The sequence below is a fragment of the Protopterus annectens genome, chromosome 3.part1 (genome assembly GCF_019279795.1).
Source record: "Protopterus annectens isolate FY-2018-M chromosome 3.part1, PAN1.0, whole genome shotgun sequence".
NCBI classification, from domain to species: domain Eukaryota; kingdom Metazoa; phylum Chordata; order Ceratodontiformes; family Protopteridae; genus Protopterus; species Protopterus annectens.
The window spans coordinates 392,133,991-392,158,290 of NC_056732.1; positions in this window are offsets into that span (position 1 = coordinate 392,133,991).

A 24,300-nucleotide genomic window follows, 5' to 3' on the forward strand; every position below is an offset into this window, starting at 1 on the left:
TAGCTCCACCCCCTCTGTTAACAAGTGATTAACCTTAAGTGACCTCTTCTGTCTTATGAATGAGTCCTTAATTAATCAGTTCTTATTTCTGCCTGACTCAGAACAGAGAGAGCTGTGGTCTCTTTTGAAGTTTTAATATGCTGTTAGAACAGAATGCAAGCAAAACACAAGATAAAGAAAACAAACTACAGTATTCAAAATATAGAAAGGCAATACAGAAATACAAAAAATAACAGCAAACTAACCTTTCCTTCACAGCAAAGTGTAGCAGAGTCTGGAAGTGCATTTGTAGTAAGTCAACTATGTTTAGGAGGCAGGGTCTGCCTTTAACAAGGCGGGGTTGTGTAGAATCCAGTGTCTGGAGGTCCCCAATGTCACTGTTTATGGGTTCCATGACATTTTGCTCAATAGCTTTGTAGACCAGGCTGAGCACACATATAGGGCAATGGTTTCCAGGTTCTGTTGTGGCACCCCCTTTGTGGGGCTGGATAACTGTTGGTGTATGCCATTCTTTGGGTACATACCCTGTGGTACAATTGAGTCTGGCCAGTGAATGTAGGTGAAGGTGTGGTTCCTTTTGTGCCTAGTGTAAGACGCAGCCTGGGACACCATCCAGTCCCACTGATGCTGTGTTCTTGTCTTTGGAGAGGGCTGTCCTTACCTGCATGTCCATGATGTCTGGGGCTCTGCATCCTTCTGTGATGGACACAGGCCCTTTTGGTGGTGATGGGGGAAAATTTGCACTGAACTTGTCCCCCAGGATGTGGACAATGAAAGTTGGTTCAGTGTATTCCTTGCCATTTGTCAGTAGCTGACAGCATATTTGGAAGTTGACACCTACATGTGTGGTATAGCTACTGCAGGCTTTGTGGTTGTCATTCTTACAGTCCTTGGCAATTTGTCTTTTGAAAGTGTCCTTGAATTATTTTATGAGCAATCATTGCTTCTTCCTAATAATGATCAGTGATGCCTTTCCTTTAGTAAAGTTGGCTCTATCAGATGTTAGTTTCCTCCTTCTGTTGTCTAGCTTATTTATGGGCAACGACTACCGGATTGTTTTCTTATTTTTGGAGAAGTGCATTTGGTTTTATTTGTGATGTGTCGATCCATGCATCATTGTAGATGTTCATAGGATTCACTTGTAACTGATTCGGCAGATTGTATACCATTATCCTACAGCAAGAGTTATTTTGAACTTTCCACTTTTGTCTTGGGACATGTGCAGTTTGCTTTTGAAAATGTCTTCACGGTGGTTTCATTGACTGGGTGAGGGGACGTGATGTGGATGTCCAGTGTGATTACTTTATGATCTGATATTACCAGCGAGGACTTTATCTCTGTTGTGAAACACTGTTACCCCATGTTGCTGATGATCATGTCCAGGATGGTGTCACCTCTAGTGGGCATGGTGACCAGCTGTTACAGGGTGTTAGAGCTTTTAAACTCTGGGAAACATTGGGCAAAGGACATTGTACACAAGTGATTCTCACACTCACTGTTTGGGTAGTTGTAATCACCTCATATAATGGTGTTTGATAGGACCTCTATATTTTCCACTGTTCTCAGGAATACTGAGTGAGGTTCCTGTGACAAGGTAGGTGATCTGTAGCAGGCTACAATCTGATGAGCATCTTTGCCCAATGTTAGTTGCACTTGCATAGTCTCCAAGGCCCCATGCTGTGCCACTAACCTGAAGGTGTGGGTATCCATATGTTAAATGGGTACACCCCTTCCTTTTGTATTTCACTCGTGGTCTTGGGTCCAATGGTCAGGGGGATTGTGAGTGTTTTACGTGGAGCATATCCAACAGCTCTGAGTTTGACATAGCTTTGTATGTTAGGCAGTAAACACATCTGAGTAGGTGATATGCAAGGGAGTACAGATGGAGCATTTTGAGATGGTCTGTGTATGGCATGTATTTCTGGCCGGTAATGCTCTTTGTGAGGTATTGCTGCAGGCTTTACAGTTGTTGTAGTTGTCTTGTGAGGTACATAGCAAAAGTGACATTGTACTCTATTATAGTTCTAGTGAGTGATGAGTAGTGGGGAACAATGTCCTCTTCTATCCTGCATGAGACACATTTTGTGATGTGGTGTGCCACATAGCAGGGTTTCCTGACTACTGTGGGGATGTGATTATCACACTTGTGTCCAGTGTACACCTGTGACCCCAGGTCCCTTGTCACGCTTTCACTGTTAAGTATACTACCGCCTATGTTGTAGTTCTTGGCTACAGAGGTTTTGAACAAAGGGGATGACAATGCACCTTTTGCCATTGAGCTAGAGCCCATGGCTTTGACAACAGCCATCTGTCTCAGTGAGGCCCTTTTGTAGGATGTCCACATCTTTAGTGTTTACAATTATGGCTCCTAGTTTGAAGTCCTCTGGTAACTTCTGTAGCCACAGCCTTCCATGTTAAGGTTTACTTCAGGGAAGTAGATACTAAACAGGACAAGACACAGGACTGGACCTTGTGGTACTGCACTTATCACTGGTCCAAAGTCATACTTGGAGTCTGCTACTTTCACAGTGTGTGTTCTGTCAGTAAGCCTGTTGGCAACCCATCTTGTGACATAGCAATTTACACATAGTTTAGTGGGTTTATCTATATTTACAGAGTGTGGGGTGGTGTTGTAAGCTGTGGCAGGATCAACATAGGCTGTGTGAACCACCTTACCCTTGTCGATGGTTCTGTTGACTGCTTCAATGTCATCTATCAGGTTTAGGTGACATGATCTGCATTTTACAAACCCATCATGGTTGTGGTCCAGGGTTTGGGGATTACAAATGTAATTGTTTATATGTTGTATGATGATACATTCCATGGCCTTGGAGAGCAAGCTCGTCAGGCTAATGGGGCGCTATTTCCTGGGGTCCGTGGTGTCTCCACCCTTGTGTAGTGGGATAACCATCACTGTGCACCATTCAATGGGCACAAAGCATGAGGTGAGGCTATGACTGCACATGGTATGTCAGTGTGGTGCCTGTTTGTTCTGTGGTTTGTGTGGAAAACAGCCTGTGAAGTTATCTGGTCCCATGGCTGCTGTGATACTGGCTTTGGGGAGTGTTTCTAACCTGTGCAGCCGTGATGACAGCAACTTTGAAGTCTTCCATTATAGAGGTGTGCTCTTTCATGGGTGAGAGGGGGGTACAGTTAACAGTGGTCCTATCTGCCAGGATGTTGGCAATATCAGTTGTGTCTGTATATTTACTGCCATTGAGCTGTAACTCAGTGCAGATCTGAGTGTAGCCATGACATGGACCTGTCCGTTGGGCAGAGATCTCCTGAGTAGACAGTATGCAACAGAGTACAGATTGGGTTACATTCAGTCTTGTTGCATGGGACAACTGTTTGATGCCAGTAATCCTCTTGTTAGGGTACTTCGGTGGTCTTTCTGGCTGTTGGACGTGCCTAGTCTGATTCATCGCAGGTGTGTTGTGGTACTCTCTGACGGGTCTGATGACTGCTGAGTACTGGGAACCTCCTTTGACCTACATGCCCAGACCTTGGCAGTTTATGTGAACACATAGCATGATTTTCTTACAAACTTGTGAATGTGTTTCTGGAAGTAGAGATGTCTATCCACTTTTGTCCATAGATCCCTTATTATCACCTCCGTATTTGGCATAAGTGTGTGAGCATGCCCAGTATGACCTTTCAGTATGTTGCCTGACATTTGCTTCGTTTATGTGTGAGCATGCCCAGTATGACCTTTCAGTGTGCTGCTGAATGAAATCCACTACATTTGTTGGAGTGTGTCAGCACGCCCAGTATAGACATTTATACTATATGTGTATGGAACGTCAAGCTGTATCTTTACAGCAGGGGTCACCTTTGTGTCATAGATCAACAGGGATCATGCTGTGCCTGCAGGGCTTCCATGAGACACTTTGCATAGACTTATCAACATTTCTACATACAGGGGGACAACTATTCTTTGTACATTTCTGCCCAGGGGCACACTTCATTGTTACTGTGGGTGTACATAGGATGAGGATTTCACCTGACACTTATACACATTTGCTATGCCTGCACTGCTATGTACCGTACACCATTTCAGTCTGTACTGTTGCCTATCATACTGGCTTGAGGCATACTACTGTGCTACAAGTCCTAGCGTCCAATGTTACATATATTAGATTGTGACTTCATAGCCTACACAACCCACATCACACAACCTGGCCTGATGTTCTCTGTCTGCATAGGCCTGTGGGGGAGGTTACCCATATGCCTCTTTAGGGATATGATACAGCATTTATTTGTGTTTGCATTACTGTGCAATTGTCCTGCTGTGTCAGTGCCACTGAAATGCTATCGTGGCTTAGTGGTTCAATACTGTGACTATAGTGCACAATGTCCTGGGTTCGAACCCTGTTACTGCTTTTTATTTTCATGCCGGGCAGAGCAGATTGCTTAAGGAACAGTAAAGCAAATATGAGCATGTTTACCTGACTTTGCTCAACTTTGCACAACCTAGGCCAACATTGCTCAACGTCGCCCAACATTGCGCTAGTTAGCACGGGTGATTTTGTTTACATGTACTAAATATTGTTAGATGCTGCTTAGCACTGCTTTATATTGCTTAAAACATGGCAATCATGTCTCCGGTAGTGCTGCAGGGCTGCCTATGTCGGATGCACATACTACACTCCCTATACATGTTTGGAAACAGGTAGTGTCAAATTAGGCATCCCTTTTATTTTATGTGCAAGTCAGAGAGAGGTATAATTTCCAGGGTTCCTATTGAGCCAGTGTATGTGCTATGCGTTGCCTCTTTGCCAAGGCTAAGGCATACTGGGCACGCCTCCTTCTGCCTACTGGGGCAGGCTCAGGTTGTTCCTCCTCTGAGTCATGCTGTGCCTGTGCAGGCCTTGGCAATGGTGGGGGGCTGTTTGGCCCTGCCACATGCTGTTCCTGCTGCAGCTGTTTTTACAGGATCATATTGTATAGAATGGCACATACCATGATAATTTGGGTACATGTAGTTGGTGAGTACTGCAAGGCTCCACCGGATGTGTCCAGGCACCGGAACTGTGACTTGAGCATCCCAAACACACGCTCAATTACATTTCATGTTTGTAGGTGTGCCTCATTATAGAGTTCTTGTTCAGGTGTGCGTGCATTTCTTATGGGTGTCATCAGCCACGGCTCCAGTACATATCCAGCATCCCCCACTAGGTGACCGTCAGGAATGTCCCCATTGGCAAATGTCTGGTACAGCTGCATCAGATGCCAGATATGGGAATCATGGTAGCTTCCAGGGCAGCCAGCACACACATTCAGTATTATGCCCTGGGCATCGCACATGACCTGGCAGTTGATGGAGTGGAAGCCCTTGCGGTTGATGTAGGCCCTACCCCGCTCACTGGCTGGTGCTTTGATGTGTATGTGCATGCAGTCAATTGCACCCACTACCTCAGGGTATTCCGCTATTTGCTGGAAGAGACGCATATTGCTGGCCAATACCTCACGGGAATTGGGGAAATATACATGATCACCGACATGTGCTGACATGGCATTCAGGAACTGGTGCAGTACCCTGGATGCTGATGCCTGTGAAATCCCCATCATATCACCAGTTGGTCTCTGGAAGGTACCTGTTGCTAGTATTCTTAGCCCAACACATACCTTGGTTTCCACTGGGATGGGTTCCCCTCTGTTGGTTCTGTGTGTGAGGCGTGGCCTGCATGGCTCAACAATTTGCTGCAGGAGCTCTCTGTCCACTCTATAGCACTCCACAATCTCCAGCTCATGTAGCCCCTGGTAGGTTACCCTGGGTCTGTAAACTCTTCTCTGTCTCCTCACTGTGGGTTGCTCAGCAACATCCGCAATGGCACCACCCTCAGCATCTTGCACATGTTGCCTTATAATAGCAATGGCAGCCCCTAACATTTTTTTCTCAGTTAAGCTTTTTAAGTTTTCACTTCTCTTTGTATACTGCAGTGTTGCAGTGTGTCTGAGTAAAACATGGGGGAATGTTGTTTGCAGAGTTTTAAGTGCTGGGCTGGGCTGGACTAGTGTACTGCCTGTATAATTGGCTGATTCTGATTGATTTCACCTGGCAGCTCTGCTAGTTCTCCTTGGTTAACTTCCTACTACTACTTTTCCTTCCTTTTCCCTTTTCTGTTTCCACAGGGGAGGTGCCGCGCAAACAAGCGCAAACACGTGCACATGAGCACACACACAAGCACACAGCCTTACACAGGCTTACACAGGCTTAGGTGGGTGCACATCCACGCATACAGGCTTACACAGCCTTACACAGGTTTACACTGGCACACACAGGCTTAGACGGGTGTACAGGTGTGCACACGCATGCACACAGTGTAAGCATCTTTGCAAGAAACTTTGGTTGTAGCCACAGTGTACGCCTTCGGTTTCTGGGTTTCAGTTCAGACAACTGTAGACACGCCTCTTCCAGTCCTGAGTAACTCACAGCAAACACATGCCACTCTGCTCCACTAAGCTTACAGTCTTTGATACATACCCCCCTCATGATGTCACCTATCTACTACTCTGATACGCACCAAATCCTACTCTTACACTGTAGCGACATGGTTCACATAGCAGGGAAAATTGGGATTCACTATCCTTATACTCATTTGCATAGGATTGCCTACTAATGCTTGGTTACATCTCTCACACTGAGCTTCCCCCCTTAGCAACCACTACTCAGTAGCCATGTTGTCTTCAGCCTGCCATTCACTTGCATGACTGATGTATATTTTTAATAAAATGCCTATTTTTGGCTTTTATTTTTATTTATTTTTTTGGTTTTTAGAGTGCTGCAAGTTTGCGCGACACTGCGCTATGCTTAAACATCGGGGATCAGGGAAAAAAATTATTACTTTATTTTTTTTTTGCAACACATATGAATGCCAATGGCCTTATATTTGGCCATTGGCATGCTTCCTCAACTGGATGTATCCTTTATTTGGAGCTGTCATTGCTCCGTTTTGCTATTTACAGAATGGTACTCAGTTACCAACCAAGTACATTTCTGCAAATAACACTACTCTTACTCGGACAGGTTAGTGTTTCCTGGATCGCAAATTTACCTCATTTGCATAGCTTTCAGCAGCAAATGAGGTAATTTGCATAAACTAACACTGTCTGTGCAAGAGTAGTTTTAGGTGCTCTCATGCACGCCCCTACCGGCTGTTCCTGGATCGCTCGGCAGACATATTGGTATCTGGAGTCTTACACTACTCTTAGACTCTGTGCAAGCCTTCATACATCCGGCCCATAGGGTTGAATTGTGGTAACCCATTTCTTGTAAACATATCTTATGAGAACCCCATAAGTTTTGTGAATATTTATAAAACCACAGGACGTGGAGGAGATCTGCCTGCGGATAGGAGCAGCATTTACATGCCGGTAAAGAATTAGGATTACATTTATTTATAGCCATGGGGGTGTAGTATGCATTGTTATTAATCATCAATTGTGCACCTATAAGTTTTTTAAATGGAGAAAAATGAATAGTGTCGTTAATAGCTTCAAGTTTCTGTTCATTTGAGGTTATACTTCCTTTGTTATCCCAATAAGTGGAGAATAGTAATGTATCTTCGTAAATGAGGGAATTCACAAGTTTGCATGTATTTGAGATTACTTTCTTTTTATTTGCAAGGCTTTCCAAAATTTCTGTAAATTTCATCAATTCTTTTTCGTTTACAGATGGATCACTATTACTGGAAGGGTCTCCCTAATTTGTTTTAAAATGACAATGTATTTCTTTCCAACCATTAAAGTCTCTTGTAATTCTTGTAGTGTTTTGTTTCTATGTTTATAGATGTCCCACACCGTACAATCCTTGATTAGTGGATAGTCTACCAAGTTTAACATCTTATCATTAATTTTGATATTTGGATTCAGATGTATCGGTTGAAGAAAAGATAAGGCTTTCTCGAGTTTTAGGGTTCTCATCCAACTCTGAAAGTTCTTTACACTAGTTATTAGACTTTGATTCAGTATGAGGATCTTGATATTGGATGAGGTTATGTATGGAATGGTTTTAGGGCTGATTTTACTGGCAAGCAAGTGTTGGTATCAGATCTTTACCCATGTTGGCGACCACTGTTTGTTATTTTTTGAATAATTCGATATTGAAATAAGTCTGAGCGCATTAGTAATTTTATAGTAGAGCTGAAGGTCTGGTAGGTCCAGTCCCCCTTTCTCATTAGGGCATATTAACTGTGTATAATTCATACTGATTTGGGATACCATATGAATTTGGCTAATTCTTTATTAATTTTATGAAAAAAATGGTTTGGTATCATTAACATTGTAAAAGAAAACTGAAGTAGGCACTGCGACACTCAAGAACAAAATGAAAAAGTATTTAATGTGAAGCGCTTTTCGTTTGATGTAGTACACAAACTTCTTCAGACAAAAGAAACCTCCCACACAGGAAGTATAAATACAGGTTAAATTAACAGCTCAACTGAATAATGAGTTAATCTATTAAAAACATTTAAAATCAATTAAACATTTAAGAATATTTGTAGACATTTAGAAACACACTACCATCTTCGTACTACCCATCAGGTTTAAACAATAAATAAATGCTGTAATACCAAAAAATATAAATGCTAAATAAACATTCAAACCAATATCTACTTATATTAAAGTAGTACCTCAATTCGGATTAGGAAAAGCTACAAAATCCCTGACTAATAACCACACAATTCATAATTAGAAAGCATTGGTGTCCCTTCATCTTTTTAGGCTTTTAAGTTTTAGAATGCTGCTAATAGAGCAGCATTCATTCAGCCCAGGGGAATTATAAGCATTTAATCTTATCTGCCAAAATAATTCCAATTCTTCTAATTTTAGGGGTGTGGGACCACCCCTAACATCATGAAGGATTTGGTCAATCGCTAAAAATTTAAAACTATGCTCTGGACAAGATAAAATGTGCTTAGCCAATGCATTTTCAGGTTTTTTCTTATTGATAGCATAAATATGCTCATACATCCGGTCTCGGAAGCGCTGCTCCGTTTTTCCAATATAGAAGGGAGGGCAAACCTGACACTGGGCCAAATAAACAATCATCTTAGAATTACAGTTCACCCTACACTTCAAACTATATTGAAAATCCTGCACTTTAAATCTGTTAGATTCTATTATGTATTTACAATAACTACAAGCTTGACATTTGTACATACGGCAATCCTAGCATGTATACGATGATGCTGCTCAAAGAGTGCCTTTAAATTTTTAGCTTTCTTGTAAATCACAGCAGGCTGAGTTCCCATCCTGTTGTAAATACTAGGGTCACTTCTAAATAAGGCCCAATTTTTACGAATGATACCAGAACAAACATTGCTATCAATGTTGTAAGTTGTGATAAACATAGGACCTTGAACATTAAATTTACAGGTCATAATACTGTCCTTAGCCGACATAGCCTCCATATGCCCATCCTGCTGAAGCTGTGTATGATCAATGCCTAAAATTGGCTTGTAAAAGCAACTTAATCTCTTATTCGTGACTTCCTCAACTAAGTCATTAATCAATGTTTCAGGATAGCCACGATGTAAAAACATACTTTTTAATAATTTACATTCATCAACAAAATCAGCATCAAGGCTGACAATACGGGCTGCCCTTACTAACTGGCCTTTGATCACTGCTCGCTTCTGATGGTAAGGATGGCAGCTCGAAAAGTGCAGGAAGGAATTTGAATACGTGCTTTTCCTGTGAATTTTAGCTACATATTTTTTAATCAAATAATCCTTAGATAACTGAATATCCAAGTAAGCAATGGCTTCGGTACTAAATGTAGATGTAAAATTCAAAAACTGGGTGGTACTATTAAAGTGGTTGACTACCATGTCACTGGTCGCTACGTTACCATCCAACAAGATGAAAATATCATCTAGGTAACGTGTATAAAAAATTAATCTATCCTTAAGTTCAAAATTGTTAAATACAAATTGCCACTCCCAGTGGGCCATTACCAAATTGGCAATGCTGGCCCCACATGGGGAACCCATTGCAACCCCCACTTTCTGTAAGTAAAAATTATCGCCAAAGATAAAAAAATTGTTGTCAAGGATTATATCCATTAATTCACTAACCAAATCCATCTCATTCTTAGTGGTGCCACTAATCTTTAATACTTGGCCAACCCAGTCCGTAGCAGTGTCATGTGGGATGCACGTATACAAATCCTTAACATCTATAGTAAGGAAATTATGTCTTATGTTGAATTCTAAACAGTTAATTTTTTCTAGAAATGACCATGAGTCTTTACAAATTTGGTGTTGACTGACCAGGAATTTTTGTAGGATGACATCTACAACTTTCGCACATGAATATTGGGTGATCCCCGTCCATCAATCAGTGGATGCATGGGGGGGTTGACAACATCTTTGTGGATCTTAGGTATGCCAAACAAGCAGGGATACCTTGGATACATAGTAAACATGTAATTAAACATGTTCTGGTCGACCCTTCCCTCTATATACATTTCCTCAATAGTGTTTTTAATACTATTGTAAGCTCTATTAATTTCAGATCGTGAACTTAATGTGTAAGAAGGGCTGTTAAGTAAACTCACCATCCATTCAAAGTAGTCAGAGCTATCAAACACAACCAGCCCCCCTCCCTTATCTGGTTTGCAAATGCGGATATCCTGTGATTTAATAAAGTCAAGACATTCCCTCTCCGTTTTACTTTTATTATCCATGGCAGACAAACTGTGCCCATACTTGAAATTCTGCCTAATATCTAGTTCACACATTTGCTCAAAAACCTGCAGTAAAGGATGTAAAGGGGGGTTAAACACGCTGGTAATTCTGAATTTGTTAGCAGTGTCAACTACTTCGCCAGCCATCATTAGATTAAAATTTAATTTCCTGGTGAAGAGTTTCACATCTATGATGGTGTTCACCACATCCAATTTCTGAGCGGGGACATAGGTATAACCCTTAGAAAACAAATCAAGTAACTCTGAAGTGATACTAACAGAGGAAAAATTATACACTTTAAAATCACCATTTGAGTTAGTTATAATAACAGGTGGATTTTTTAGTTGTTGACTAGATAAATCATGCACATTGTTACAAACAGAAGAGACGTATGAAGTGTTAGAGCCAAAGGTTGATGCATGTTGAACTTCCAAAAAAGCAAAGTCAAAATCAGAAATGTCTAAAAAATCATTATAATGCTCTTGTACAGAACCCGAAGCATCATTATTTAAGTCTTGTGTGGCTTGAATTTCTGTTTGGACCTCTGAGTATATTGACCGTTCAGTTGCTTCGGTCTGGCTCCTAACAAATTAGAGTCACAAGAGTTTGAATTGTAATGACCCAACTTGTTATTATTTTGTAGTCTTTCACTCCTTCTTACTTCTGTTTGTGTATCATCTTTGTTAGCCAAAGCAGTGTTGGAAGTGGAATTATTATGGGGTGTCTGATTCTCAAATGAGTTCATGCTAGAATTAGGTACTGAAACCCTATTAACACCAGCTAAGTTGACTGATGTAGCAGAGCCCTGCCAAACCTGTAATGGTGGCGGTAAAGGATAAGCAGAACCGTCACTGTAAGCTTTTATATCCCTGTCAAGCTTCTTTATTTTATTGTTTTTAAGCTTAATCAAGTATTGATCAATACTTGAGAAAACCTGACTGTAATCATATTTGTATCGAAAAAATTCTCTATCCAGCTTAATTAACCCATCCAAGTCGGCTACTTGTTTACTTAATGTGTCGACCAACAGGGTATAATGCTTAATCATTAATTCTAAAAGTTCAAAACCATGTCGGTCAAACAATTCAAGCAAGTCCTTGTGAATGGCTGAGTTGGCAACTAGACCAGTTGGATATTGAAAGTGCCTCAACCCCTTAGGAACTATTTTATGGGAGACGCACTCCCGGAAATAAGAAATTTCAAGCTGAGTCTTTTTCAGTTTAACCATTAAGTTATCCAATGATTTAAGGGTAGTTTGAAGTGTAGGGTGAACTGTAATTCTAAGATGGTTGATTATTTGTCCCAGTGTCAGGTTTGCCCTGCCTTCTATATTGGAAAAACGGAGTGGCACCTCCGAGACCGGATGTATGAGCATATTTATGCTATCAATAAGAAAAAACCTGAAAATGCATTGGCTAAGCACATTTTATCTTGTCCAGAGCATAGTTTTAAATTTTTAGCGATTGACCAAATCCTTCATGATGTTAGGGGTGGTCCCACACCCCTAAAATTAGAAGAATTGGAATTATTTTGGCAGATAAGATTAAATGCCTATAATTCCCCTGGGCTGAATGAATGCTGCTCTATTAGCAGCATTCTAAAACTTAAAAGCCTAAAAAGATGAAGGGACACCAACGCTTTCTAATTATGACTTGTGTGGTTATTAGTCAGGGATTTTGTAGCTTTTGCTAATCCGAATTGAGGTACTACTTTAATATAAGTAGTTATTGGTTTGAATGTTTATTTAGCATTTATATTTTTTGGTATTACAGCATTTATTTATTGTTTAAACCTGATGGGTAGTACGAAGATGGTAGTGTGTTTCTAGATGTCTACAAATATTCTTAAATGTTTAATTGATTTTAAATGTTTTTAATAGATTAACTCATTATTCAATTGAGCTGTTAACTTAACCTGTATTTATACTTCCTGTGTGGGAGGTTTCTTTTGTCTGAAGAAGTTTGTATACATCATCAAACGAAAAGCGCTTCACATTAAATACTTTTTCATTTTGTTCTCGAGTGTCACAGTGCCTACTTCAGTTTTCTTTTATAGCGTTTGGAGTTTACCTTTGTTTTTTGTTCATCATTAACACTGTAGTATTGAAATGATACAATAATTTTGATAAGATATTCATTTTTATGATTGCTGCTTTTGACATTATGGATAGTTTTAATAGTTTCCATCTATCTAGATCTTGTATAATATTGTTCCATGTTCTAAAAACATTATTTTGCAACATGGATTGTTGGCTGTATTTGTAATTTATTCCAAGATATATAATAGAGTATACTGTTTTAAAAGGGGAGTTTGCAAAATATCCTTCTTTATGGTTTAGGTGGTTAATGGGGAATATATGTGATTTAGTTTGATTAATTTGATAATTTGAAATTTCTGAATATTTATTTGTTGATGATATTATTTTTTCAAGGTCTGTAGTAGAAAGTTCGAAATATATGTTTAAATCATTCGCAAATGCAAATAATAAGATTCTGGAATTCAATATTTTGGGGATTGAGTGAAATGTTCTTTGCGAGATGTGTAGGAAAAAATGTTCAATGTATAGGTTAAATAAGAGCAGGGAGAGTGAGCATCTCTGTCTTGTTCCGTTGGTTATTTTAATTGGGTTTGACAAGGGTCTATTGACATATACATATATGTATGTGAGTTATTATATAAGGTTTCAATGAGATTTGTGAAGTTTTTGGGGATATTAAAATGGGATAAAGTTGTAAATAGAATGTTTCAACTGACCCTATTAAATGCTTTGCAGGCATCTAGAACTAGGATATATCTCGGATTCCTTTCCTTTTTTGTGAGTTGGATCATAGCATCCAGAGCTAGTGTATTGTCCCATGTATGTCTGTTGGCCATAAATCCAGTTTGTTCTTGCGAGATAATAGACAGCATAATATTCTTCAGTCTTTCTGCAAGTAAGGAGGTTAGAATTTTAATGTCCACATTCATCAAGGCAATCGGTCTATAATTGTGGGGATTGGCTCTATGAATTCTATTTTTAGGTATTAGTATTGTTTTGGAGCTATTTAAATAGAGATAGGTCATCCCATTTGTTCTAATATAGTTGAATACCTTTAAGAGTATAGAGGAAATCTTTAAAATGAATGTCTTATAAAATTCTGCAGCATATCCGTCTGGACCTGGTGCTTTACCTGTTTTTAAGTTTTTGATTACTTCCATTATTTATTGTTGTTTAAAAGTGGCTGATAGGAGACTTACTTGGGTAGTATTTATTTTAGGGAAATCAAGGTTTCTTAAGAAGTTTTCTGTTTCATATCTTGAGGCTTGCTGAGTATTCGCATTATAGATTTCTGTATACATTTTTTGAAATATTTCTAAAATTTGTTTATCTGTTTTAAATATTTTGTCCTGGTACTGCAAGAGGGTTATTCTAGAGGTCTCTTGTTTATTTTCTATTAATCTTGCAAGTGTTTTTGAAGGGACTTGCGCTCCCTCTTTATATTTAGCTATGAACTTTAACTCTTGTACTGAGTAATTTTGCTGGTGTAAGTCAAATAGTTCTTTTTGTGTTTTATTTAATTGTTTTTCCAGTTCAGGGTCTTGGGTTATTTGTATTTTCTTTTCTAATTCCTTAAATTCCTTGATTAGCTGATTTTCTTTTTGTTTCCCCATTTTTTGGAAATATGATTATTTTTGAATCAGGAATCCTCTAATTGTTTTACATGCCACCCATTGTATATCTAGAGGAATATCAGTATTGTTAAGGCTATTATCTAACTCTGTTAGGGTACCAGAAATATCCTTGACCACTTCAGATTTAAGAAGAATGTTGTTAGTTAGGGACCATTTACATCTATGATATCTAGGCATCGTCAATGTGTCTGACCAAATTATATTTAACATAATTTTAGAATGATCCGACAGGTATCTAGGTTCACTTGAGTATTTTAACTTCTCTCTTGCAAAATCTTCCGAGATTAAAAAAAAATTTTAGTTGAGCCCAAGAGTTATGGCATTTAGAATAACATGTGTAGCAGTTATCTTTCTTTAAGTCTTCTCTAAAGGAGATAGGGTCTAGAAGAAAGAAGTCTGAGATTAAGTCAGTTAAGGCTAGTGATGGTTGATAATTATGCTTGCTTAATTTACTTGAACGGTTGATGTAAGGATCTATTACTGCATTCCAGTCCCCAATATTATGAAATAATGATCTGGAAATTGACTTAATAGGGTGTGGATTTCAGAGATAAAACCTTGTTGTTTCGAGCATGGGCCATATATGTTGAGTAAGAGAGTTGGTTTCAGTAAATTAGGATTTAATCTTTTCAAGTAACACCATCTACCATTTTTGTTACATTTATGTTCGATTATGTGATCTTGGAGTGATTCTTTGATTATGATAGCAACCCTTTTTGAATTGGAACTGTCTCCAGAAGCAATGATAGTTTTAATCCATTTCTTATTTGAATCCCCTTTCCAGTCTTCTTCCAACATGTGTGTATCCTGTATAAAGAAGATATTAGCCCTAGATTGATATATTTGGTGCATCTATAATGTCTTCCTTTTCTTATCTTGCAGTCACCTCACATTCCATGAATTAATTGTCCACATTCAACTACCTTTGATGTGTATTAGGCACTAATATTTTTCTGTTGAACTCTATCATAGGGAGCTATATTTCATACTGATTATGGTATTAGAGAATATGAATGTATTAGCATAATTAATTGATTAGCCATTGTTGTTGATCTATTGTCACAAGTATAACCTGTATGTTGTTGCAATCCTAGCAATCATTTCTTTTTTATGTGAGATTTTGGGTATTTAAATTCCTCAGTCTTCTCTCCTTTATTATATCTATAGTCATAGTTCAGCTTAGCAGCTTCATACCCTCCTAGGACTAAACATGTGCCTACCCACATTACACCTGTATCTAGAAGAGCTTGATAGTGTAAGGCTACTAGATAAAACAGTAATGAGCATTGTTTTACAAAAACAAAAGTGTAGCCTTTAAGGTTTGCCAAAGCTGAGTATTTAAATCTTTGTACATGTCTTAAACTAATGTATATTCCTAAAACCATCCAAGAATAGGTCTTTCATCAATCTGCACCACAGCACCACTCATCTCCTAATTGATCCTTGGTGCCAGGATAACATATTTCGAAACTATAGATCCTACTGTCTTGCTAAATTTTGCCTAGTGTTTACCTTCAGTTCTGTTGATATTTACATTCTATTTATTGTGTCAAATTTAAACCAAAATCTATTACTACATGGCTACTTTATGCCATACATAAATAAGATCGCAGCTGTCTATGAAATTGTAAAGAAGTTTATATTTTTTTCAGCAGCTATGTATTAGATCTCCCCAGTTTGAAAACGTCACCAAGTTTCAAAATTATATAAATGAAATTTACTTTTCTTTTTAATTAAAATAATTTATATACATTTAAAACATATTTCCACTAAAATAATGCTTTATATTTGTATAGCTGCAATTTTGACTTTGATGATGCATTGCCATTTAGTTTACCCAAATTCTGAAAGCATACAGTCTTTTTTTGTATATGTGCACTTGAATTAATGCCTGCTCTCATGTGGGCATGTGTGTGTGCACAGAAGACTGACTGATCTTCCGAAGGCTGTACTTTAAACCAAAATGAATGAGGGGGAATTATTTCTCAAACAACAGAAACCAAATAGTCTCAACCCCCATTGTCAGAAATGTGTTACCCCCTTCACAGTTCCTTCAGATATGTGCCTTATCTGTGCCCACAACACATGCAACAGCTCCCCCCAAATTCATATTTCTTAATAAACAGTTCTCTAGCTTGATTCAAAATGCAACATTAATAAAATTTCACAAGCAACTTTTGAAAATCAGAGATGTCTAAACATCATCTAATTGCAATCTAGTATTTCTTCTTTTTTATTTGATTCATCAAACCAAATATTTCAATATCCCCCTAACATATCTTTTCTTTGTTCATATCTTTCCTGACGCCTCTTCAGAATGTACTTGTAAAGGAAATAATCATACATGTACCACCATTTTACTTCATGTATATATCAGTAGTTCAACCAGTTGCTCTGAGATGTTTAATTACTAATTAACCATAATATCTAGATTGCAATTTTAATAGTCAGAATCTTCCTACAACCGGAAAAATTGTAATCAGTATTGCTATGTTAAGTCCTAATAGCCAGTTCTTCAACTTAATACCAAGGACTTGTATATTAGTATTTAATGTAGGGGATTATATAGTTCTGTTACCTAGTCTCTACTGATCTGCATACATCATAAATGGATATTACATATGTCATTATGACAGCATACTTGAAATAGTATTCAAGTCAAAAATGTGATTTCCATAGTTTTACATATTATATCAAAAACCTACAGTGTTAATAAATGTAGATTGCAGCTGTATGGTTTGTCTAACCGCATCTAGCATCCAGGACAGCAGGCGAGACATCGGATTGTTAATAGAATATAGAGTCTCATCCCAGCATGAGCAGTTAGTTGTTTGCCCTTTGTTAACACCTCAATTGGGAACATCTTGCTTTGCTAAAATCTTTGCCATTGCTGCTTCTACAAGTGGAAGTTAGGTAGCTGGGAAGTACCTGACGAAATTGTGTATAGGAGTCACCTTAAGTGTCTCCCTCTGACAACCTTTAACTGAAATTCCGTTCCTCTCTAACTAGAATTAACGTGCAGGTATCAATCTCACTTTCTTTATAATGTATTAGTCATAGCATATCTTGCAGATATTTTTCAGGTCATAGATATGTAAAACATGAATCTGGTGACTAAAATTAGTCTGCTTGGCTTTTACCCAGCCTGTCGGGAGTTAGACTTCTGGCGCTTTACCGAAGCTTCTCAAAAAGGCTGACTTTGCTTCTTTGGGTAAAGCTGCCAGGTATTTAACATCATTATATTGGTAAATGAGGGTATTTGGGTATCTCATCTGGAATTTAATCTTACTCTTGATTAGGTTTGCACAATAAGATGCAAGAGTCTGTCTGTTCTTTTTGATCTCAAGAGGTAAATCCTGCGATAATGTTAGTTTTGTACCATTCCAAAGTACATATTTTTGTTTTTTAACTGCCATCAAGATTTTTTGTGTCTTGGTAATTAAGAAGTTTTATGTAGATTTGTCTTGGTGAGTCTGATTCCTGCTTTCTACGAAGTGAGCGAGGGACTCTCTTGATAATTATCTAATTGTTTCTGTCTTTTTTTGTGATTAAGCTGTCAAATATTTGTTTAATTACTACTGGTAACTGATTATGCTCATACTTTTCGGGTAAACCTCTTACTAGAATGTTATTGCGTCAGCTCCTGGCTTCAAGATCCACTATTTTCTGCTGCATTTCCATTATTGTTGTGGTTTTGGTGCCGATTTATTCTTTCAGTTTACTTATTTGGAATTCACTATTTTGTGTTTTGGCCTCGATGATATCCATGCGTTCTGCTATTTGGTTTATTGTTTTTCCAAAACTGGAGAGCTGGTTTGAAAAACTTTGAACTGCAGTTTGAAGTGGAAGCAGAGCTTGCTTTAGATCATCCATGTGGAAACTTTTTTCAGGATTCTGTTTACTGGTCTGCTTAGATGTTTCTTACTGTTTATTTATTTTTTGTCTTTTAGAGATCACATCTTTTTCAGGAGATGCTATGGCAGAGAGTTTGGTTTTGGTGGCTTGAGTTTCCATTGTATCTATTTCTTTCTCCTTCGGCATCTTGTAGTTTGGAGAGTTTCAGTAGTTTCAGGCCTGGGTTTACACGTGGAGAGCTTTGCAGATAAACAGCTGTCAGATTGGAGTTTTCTTTAACTCAGTGGTTTCTGTAGGTATAGTTTGTCAATGCATCTAAAGTAGTGTAGTTTATCTTCACTTACGAGTTTCTTGCTTTCTTATGCTGGGAATTTGGCTTTAGCTAGAATAACTTGTTTTATTACAAGGAGCTCAGTGGAGAGGGTGCTTACTGCATGTCCACCATCTTAGAAACTATTTTAGCAACTTTCTAAGATTATACAAGCAATGTTTAATATGTGTCCCTGCTTTTGGGCCTTTGTCCCCCCAACTAAATTTTGGCTTTTTCCAGATTTCTTGTGCTGCAAAGTTGAGAGATTTAGTTAAGTGTCAAGTGGATTTTACAAGGACCTGAGGGCTTCAGGGGAAGAGACGTTTAGTGCTGCTTATGCCAAGTCTGTTTGCATTATTAGTATCACAACAGGTAGTATTCTTGCTTTTTGATGCAGAAAGCTGTGGGTTCTACTCCCACAATATGCAGATGGATTGCTGATACTGCACTGTGTTGTACTTCAAAGGGGGTGGATGCGTGAGTCCTGTGAATGTCCTCCTTTGGAAGAGTTACCTAGTATCTGTTATGAGTTTTCCATCCATCCTCTATTGCAATATTATGAGCGTATATATTATTTTAATGTAACATAGGCAATTTATTCTTCAAGGGCAACAGGCACTTTATTTGTAGATGAAACAATGAAATATAAAGTTGCTTGGTAACAGCAACCTCTTCATTAGTTATAGATCCCTTTAATGTGGAATTATTTAGATGACTTTTACTTCTGCAGAGATTTTGCATATTTACTGATATTGGTGGATAGTAATGACAGAAGTTTGAGTGGCTTTTTATGGTCGAAATTTTATGAAATGGGTAGTTTTGTCTTTATTGGTTCTTACATTTTGTTTCATTGCTTAATAGAGGACTTTCAAAACTACATATTTAAAACACTAACCACTGGTGCTGTATTATACAAGGAATATAATTTAACACAATCAGGAAGGTGAATCTAAGAACTCATACATGCATGCATGGCCCTAAAAATGTGTAAGAAGCCTATGGCTTGAAAACAGCCCAGAGTTAAGCTTAGTCCTCCACTTTCCAGATGCAAAATGAATGTGGGTTTTCATACCATTTCAATGAATGTGAGTTTCAAGGGCAGAGAAGTTTACTGCTCATACTATGTGTTTTCATTGTGAGACTGTATTGTTTGTTTAGCAAATGGCTCAGTGTTTGTGCTATTTTATTTCAATTTCTGTAATCATTGTAGAAGTAAATAAGAAAACAGTATGCACACTGACAGGTTTGAGCAGTGTTTATGGTAGATGAGGAGAAATAGAGGGACTGGGGAAGGGGCTGCTGCTGGAGTGGTAGAGGTTTGCTGCAGGAGGGGCTGCTCTGGAGGGACCCACTCTATTACTCTGCCTATGGCTCCATTTAACAATGATCCAGCTCTGGTATTTTGCACTGTTTAATATAAATGAGCAGAAGTTGGAATGAAACAATGATGAGTGAGTTGTAAAAAAATAATAAGCAGTTTTGTTCTGTGTTTGACATTAAAGGAAAGAAAGTGCTTATTTATTTTACAACTGACACTTCATTGTTCCATTCCAACTTCTGATAGTTTATGGTTTTCACTGTTATTTAATAATTAATAACAGTCATATTGTTGAACATCAGTGTAGTTCTGTGGATTGTGGACCTCAGCGGAAGTGGCAGCAGCCCACCCAGGTACATTCTGTGCAGTTATTTATGAAGTAACAACAGTAAAAATAATGACAACCACGATGATGATGATAAAATAAGGCTTAATGCAGACAAGAAACTGGAATACCTTTGCTGTCACTGTGTTTTCAGAAGTTGATACGGTTTCTTCCTTGTCTTAACTCATTTTTATTTCTTTAATGCAAGTTGGCCCCAATTTTGTTAATTTTTTAGTCATGCCAGAAACATTAATTTATTTAAAATAACAAAAAAATACCGTGTGATTTTTATTCTGCTTACAAAAAAGTTATTAAAGTTTTTTTTCCCTGACTTTAAGCCTTCAGTTAGGTTATTTATTATTATTATTATTATTATTTTTCAAGTTGTCCAGTTTTTGTTGTACTTCCTTTTTATTTAATTGAACAAATTATAAAATGCAACAAGTTGAGCTTGAAAGTGGTTAGCAGCTTTTGCAGCCATTTCTTATTTAAACTTCAAAACGTCACAGCTCAAGGGATAAAGCAAAAAACGTAATGGGTCGGGATAAAGATCGAAGATCCAGAATCAAGGACAGATATTAAATATAACATTGTTCTTATATGCTTTGTTGCTAGAATAACAGGTTTTGCATTAGCCTGCATTTTCTGAAGGATATGAAGCTAGAAGTCTGAAACTCAAGTGTCTATCATTATTTAAGTTTTGCGATTCTCATAAATTTGCCAGAAAATCACACATGAGGAACAGACTAAAAATATGACACAAAATCAGGGACAGTCAAACATATGCTCTTATCTCTCAACCTTCTAGGCCAATAATTGGCAGAAAGTGTGAAAGGCTCAAAATTATGGGCACATTTTAAGCTTTACTCTTTTTTGTCTAACCAATGGATGAAGGTAAAACAGTTCACACTACATTACCTTGACCTGGCCAAGCCTTTTGACACAATCCCCTACTCAGGTGTAGTACAAAAGATGAATAATATAGGAGCAAACACTTGCATCACTACCTGGATTGCCAACTTGCTCACAGGATGCAGGAGATCAAAATAGGGGAAGTTACCTCTAGAAAGAGACCAGTCACCAATGGAGTCCCCCAGGGTTTGGTGCTGAGACTTTTTCTGTTTGGCATATACATCTCAAAAGTAAAAGGAAATACCAAAGGGATGTGTCTGACTAAGTTTGAGATGACTGCAAGTTAGTAGCTGTTATTGAATCCCCAAATGACATAGCCATCATGCAGGAAGGTTTGTCCCAAACAATAACTGGTGCCAGAATTATGAATGGAAACTAAACATCCTTTGGGAAGTCATCTACTCCAGGGAACTGCCAGATTGACAATACTCCCTGAGAACTGACCCACTTGTTTGGTATTTGGGAACTTGTGTGTACAGTGACCTAACTTTTGACCAACATGTGTCCCGAGTCATAAAGTCTTTCTATATTGTACAGCTTATAAACAAATTGATTGTGACTAGATCTGGAGATGTTATTGTCCCTCTTTACAAAGCACTCTTAGGTCAATCATTTTGTATAATGTCCACTTTGGCATGTATCTGTCCAGAACTATGCAACAGTTGGAATACCCACAGAGATACCTTACCAAAAGGATAAAAGTCCTAAACAATAAGTCTTGCATGGACAACCTCAAAGATTTATCACTATATTCAGTATCCTACAGAGTGCTTAGAGGTGACCTGTGTCTGGCATACAAGGCATCCTCCAACCTAATACTGATGGACCTACTGAACATCAACAAGTCAAATGGCATCAGAAATAGCCAGGTATCTAAACTGAATGTTGTGGAGAGAGGGATATATATCACAGAAGCTACCACTGTTCCAGAACAGACTATCCATTCAAGTAAAACAAAGCTCATCCCTGTCCATATTCAAATGCAACTTGGATCTAAGGATGCGTAATAGAAAATGTACTCCAAGATTGTCTGTCATGCCACTAATGGATAGAGGCAGTTCCCAAATGCTGCATCCCTTACATGGGTACCCACAAATTATCTATGGTATGATCACAGTTATTTTCACTAGGGTAATATACAATTATTAGCTATGGGATAGGTAAGATCAATCAGGAAATATTAATTCAAGCACCAAAAGGGAAATTGGCTACACTTAAAATGTCGTCCAAGTGAACCTCTGTTGTGGTACTAAATAGTTTTAAAAAATTGCCCTTTTTAGATCACTAGGTGCCCTTCTTCCCCTCTGCCCCCCAAGCCTTCAACAGCTCTCTGATACCACCTCCAAGCTGGTTGTTTTATCCCCTTAAATTTGTTAACAGCCCATGAGATTACTAGCTTTTAGTGATCATTAACAACTTTGGGGACCATAATCTAGAATAAGAAAGCAGTCAATATTCAGGGGTAACTTCATACCTCTCAGCTGTCCAGATTTTTGCAGAAGTCCAGTTTTTTGCTTCGTATTTTTGTTCTCTTCCTCATAAAATCTGTGCTTTTTTGGATTTTTTTTGTGGCAAATCAGTATTTGAGTTTCAGACTTTATATCCTTCAGAAAATGCATGGTAACACAAGAGTTATTCTAACAACTTTCTACATTTATGAGCAATATTTAAAAGCTGTCCCTATTTTTGGAGCTTTGTCCCCCCATTATTTTTGGCTTTGTGCAGATTTGTTGCACTAAGAGGTCAAGAGCTATGGTAACTCTGCTATACAGTGTTCATTATAACTACATTACTGTATTACTATGACAAGCAGCAATGTCTCAGGCAGGGCAAGTTCAAATTTTCATACTGGTATTGCTGGTTATAGTTTAAAGATAACCAATCTCAGAAAAAAACACTAACACTTCTTCATCTCTGAAACTGACTTAAAGCATTCATTGTCTATGAGGTGAATTAAAATGCTTAGCAGTATAGAACAGGATCCATTAACACACATATACTGAGTTCTGATGAAAAATCTTGCATCTCAGCATTATTTAAAGAAGCACTTCTATTAAATCTGAAGAGAGAAGGACTGGATTTACTAAAACCAATACTGACTTTAATCAGTTTCTTGTTTAGAACCACTGCATGAAAAGGCTTGAAGAATTAAGGTCTTGCAGAAAAAAATCTTCTTCTCCTTTCCCTACCAGTTATGAAATTCCTAAAAACCCAATTATATTACTATATTAATCAGTGATCAGCAACTAGGATTATATCAAGTTTATTCTTTACAGTAATATTACATAGTTTATCAAATTTATTATTTAGGCTTTTACCGTTTCTCATTAGACACAGAAACTTGTCAGTTCCCAGTTCTTTCCTTTTTTTGAAGCATACAGTACAGGCCTTAGAAGCCTTCAGTAGTACTGTGACTGCAGTATATAGATATTTATTTCCTAAGTGACTCAAGTGGAAATTGTTATGACCAAAGTATTGCTCCTTAGCGAACATATTGTCCCATGGGAGGGGGGAGGCATGTTGTAAACAATGACAGACATCTCAGTTCACTATTCAGATTACTGTCTTTTTTGCACTGGATAATATCCATAAAAAGTGTATTTAACAGTTTGAATAGACACATCTGAGCTTCTCCTGCTTGAATCATTAGTGTCTGGCACAATAATGTAGTTGTAGTGAAGTCTGCTAGGCATAACCCTGCATACTGATTGTTTAACATCTTCAAGACTACAGTCCGTAGGAGAGGAAATTGTGTTATTAAATCTATTAATCTGAGACAATATGCTCCTTAGGCCTCTCAGCATGCAGTATTTTATAACAAGTACTTTAATGATTGTTAGAAGCATAAAAAGGGTGCAGCAAAGGGGGGCAGCTGCTCCGGGTATGAAGTGTTAGGGGGCAGGATTGACAGTTCCTGCATTCCTTTTTTCTGTACCAAAATGACAGTACAGAGGTACTTCAAGAGCTGGGGGGTACAGTGGGGAGGATCTGTAGGAAGTTGATTGGTACAAAAGTACCAATCGGTTGTCTACAGTATAAGCCAAAGTCCTTTTTCTTTTTTTTTTTTTTTTTTTTGCTCTTCACTTAGAGCTGGGGAGGGGGCATGAATTTGGCTGCTATAGGCAGCAAATAGGTGCAAAACTACCAACTGGCTTAGTACAATACAAGTCAAAACCTTTTATTCCACTTCACGTGAAGAGCTGAGGAGGTGGGG